Here is a 3,247-nt window from a genome sequence, read left to right as displayed (position 1 = left end):
CTTTCATATTCATTTATGATATAATTAGCTTAAGTACGCTTCTGGGCACTTAAATACCATTACATTGCCCGCGTCCCTTCCTCTTAAATACTAGATGTTGTCCCCTGATTTTCATCTCTATTGTCACTTCCTAGCTTTCCTTGACCCCACATGATGTATACATTTTTAATATAAATTTCAGTAATTGTAAATAGGAAGAGAACTCTTTCACATGTGTTCTTCAAGTCTAGCAGTACTTTGTGTTCTCTTTCCCTTCGAATATAAATTTCACTAAATATGAGCCGATCCTTTTCTTTGCTTGGTTGTGCACGAGCAGACTATTCTACTCTCATCGAGACCACTGGCTTCGTTTCCTTGATTTGCAGATGTGGCTGGCAGCATCTCCGCGTTCTCTGGTGTTGTGCTCACGGAAGGACCATTGGTGAAGCAAGGAGGGATGTGCTCCTTTTCGACACAAGGTGGACTACTCACTAATTGTGGATCTTTCCTTTTCTTTCCTTGCTTGTGCATGAGCAGACCATTCTACTCTCACCAAGACAACTGGTTCCTTTCCTTCATATACAGATGTAGCTGGCAGCATCTTTGCAGTCTCTTGTGTTATGTTCACATTCCCAGGAAGGACCATTCGTGAAGCAAGTAGGGATGTTCTTATTTTCGACACAAGGTGGACTACTGATTCGTATCCTATGCTTCCTTTGTAGATACATTTGATTACCAAAGGTGATTTGCCTACTGCCTTTTGTGCTGCACTGTGGACATAAAATTAATTTGCCCTTTTGGGTGATAGCGCTTTTCGACTTAATGTAAATACACTGGGGTTCCATGGGATGACAGAATCATCTGTTGTTATCTTCGTTAGCACAACCGCCGAGTTTATGTTCTTGCACCTTTTTTTTTCTACGAACGTGTACTCTTTTTAGTGAACTTCGGACCATTTTCTTGGCTTATATAGATTTTTATATGATTGGAAAACTTAATTGTATTTCACGTTTTACTTAATGTTTGCATGATTCATGGTACATTTCAGGTTTGGGTGATCTGGCCATTTGGTCCTTCTGCAACTAAATGGGCTAAATGGTAAGCTTCAGTATTAATCTCTGTTTCATTCTCATTTTTCTCCCACGCTGCACAAGTTTATTTTCGGGGTTCAAATTATTTTAGAATCTGTTCGATAATGTGTTTGGAACTCTAGGTGATCCCATATATGTAGAAATCAGCATGTGACAACATTCTGCACATTTTTTTTATTTTGTATGGTCTAATCATTTGATAAGACCTTGTTTGTCATTGTAGTGTTATTTAGTTAATCGACCTTGTCCTTCTTTTTGCTCCTTCTAGACCGCATATTACTTAGGTCTATTTGCAGTAACATTTCCATATATTTCCAGGTTCCATTAAAGCTGTTTCCAATGAAGTAGAATGGATTGACTAGCTTTTCTATACTTGTGCCGATAGCTCATCTGGCATGATTGAGTAAGTTCTTTCACAATTTTCCAAACATGTGTCTGCCGTTATTTTTTCTCTCATAGTAGTCCTCCTTTCATTTGGAAGTTGTAGATATAACTTTAAATAGTGGATTAACATCCATATTAGAACAAGACTGTTTTATGTGAATCACTATAAATAATAATGTAGCACTCCATCCTTTCACTAATATAAGATGTTTTGGAAAGCTAAGTTTTCTTATACACGATTTAATGTTTAATGGTACTGTAAGTTCAGTGCCACGAGATCAGCTGCAAGTGAGTATCCAGCGTCTGTATTGCCTATGAGGTTTCTACGCTGGGATCAAGGCTTTGTTCTATTACATGTGAAAGGCTCGCGGTTTATCTGAACAGAAAACAATAGATGGTGTTACTTGGATTTTTTATGTAGATTTGAAAGACAGTTCTTACCCCTTAACTGACATTGTTTTTAATTGCATGCCTTTTTTTTGTATCAGGTGCTAATTGAGAGCCAGGGTATGCATTGCTCATCATGCCGCATCCATTGAACCATTGGGAGCTTTTATCGAGGTGAGATTGTGTAGACCATTTGTCTGAGTAGTGTCTATCTGCAAGACACGTTTCTTACAATGCTACTGCTAGGTGTAATATATTTTCATACAATCTCCGTGTCTACTTACTCGCTGACTGTTTATCATTTGCGCTGTGCGGGGCTTGCGCAGCAAGCCTCTCCCAAAATATGGCTTCTTTTGCATAAAAAAATAGCGAATACATTGCTTCATAGTACTGGCAACTCTAATTAGTTCAATACTGGAATAGTATCATATATTATCTGCCAAACTTTAATTGGAAAGTGCTAGCTACTGAATGGTTGGTGTCATATTGACTTTTATCCTCTCAATTTCTTCTGTATTTTTATTTTGATGAGAAAATAAATTGCCATCAATTGCCATCAAATCGGAGATGAGCCTCAAGTTCTAATTTTCTTAAATAAAATTATTGTGTTGTTCCATTTTCTTAGATAATAGTTGTTTCAGATGGAAAATTTAAGAGTTCCTTCTCCTATCGCACAAAATGTATTTTGGGCTTGCTTGAGTGCGCATAGAAATTTTGCCTCTTATGGATAACTTGGCGGTATCCAATATGTTCTTAAACCAATACTCCATTATTTTTCCTGCTTATTGGCCAATTCTTCTCAGGTTTTTTTATAGGAATGGTGACTCTGGATTTATAACTGCTGAGCATCTATGTATATGCATCTTTTATATTGTGATACCAAGATACTTTATTTCTTCTAATGTGTCTGTCAACCCATAAGCAGGATGCTCCTTGCTTCTGGGGACATATTGGTATGGTTGATCAGCCAATATTTTTCCTGCTTATTGGCCAATTCTTCTTAGGTTTTTTATAGGAATGGTGACTCTAGATTTATAACTGCTGAGCATCTATGTATACACATATTTTATATTGTGATAGGAAGATAGTTTTTATTTTTTAATGTGTCTATCAACCATATGAAGTGGGGGGGGGGGTTTTGCTTAGGCCCCCATTTTTTTGAATGTGCTTTATAATTTAGCAAAGTAACTACGATACGTGTATCATGACCCGAGTATTCTGCTTTTTACAGGGCTTTTCATTCCTAAGTAGACTTAGGAACTAAATCTATTCTGCGTTCCCTTAAAAAAATATGCTATTGTGTTTTTTTGTTGTTGTTGGTGTTGTACACATTAGTAAGATAATCTGGGCTACTGTCTGCTTCAGATTGAATATGCCACTGTATTTTTGTTGGTGTTGTCACTAGA

General features: G+C 37.0%; 1 long non-coding RNA gene across 3 annotated transcripts; it reads left to right on the top strand.

Moving 5' to 3' along the window:
- Positions 1-206: 206 nt before the first annotated feature.
- LOC124688646 lies at positions 207-1,656 on the top strand. Of its 3 annotated transcripts, none has more exons than XR_006998587.1 (4): positions 207-458; positions 616-720; positions 1,028-1,077; positions 1,389-1,656. It is a non-coding gene; the product is annotated as an uncharacterized LOC124688646 (long non-coding RNA). The 3 variants fall into 3 exon arrangements; XR_006998589.1 differs by having other exon boundaries at positions 409-458; positions 616-664; XR_006998588.1 differs by lacking the exon at positions 207-458 and having other exon boundaries at positions 475-664.
- Positions 1,657-3,247: the final 1,591 nt, after the last annotated feature.

This window comes from Lolium rigidum, chromosome 2 (assembly GCF_022539505.1).
Source record: "Lolium rigidum isolate FL_2022 chromosome 2, APGP_CSIRO_Lrig_0.1, whole genome shotgun sequence".
NCBI classification, from domain to species: domain Eukaryota; kingdom Viridiplantae; phylum Streptophyta; class Magnoliopsida; order Poales; family Poaceae; genus Lolium; species Lolium rigidum.
This window is presented reverse-complemented; position numbering and strand designations above follow the sequence as displayed.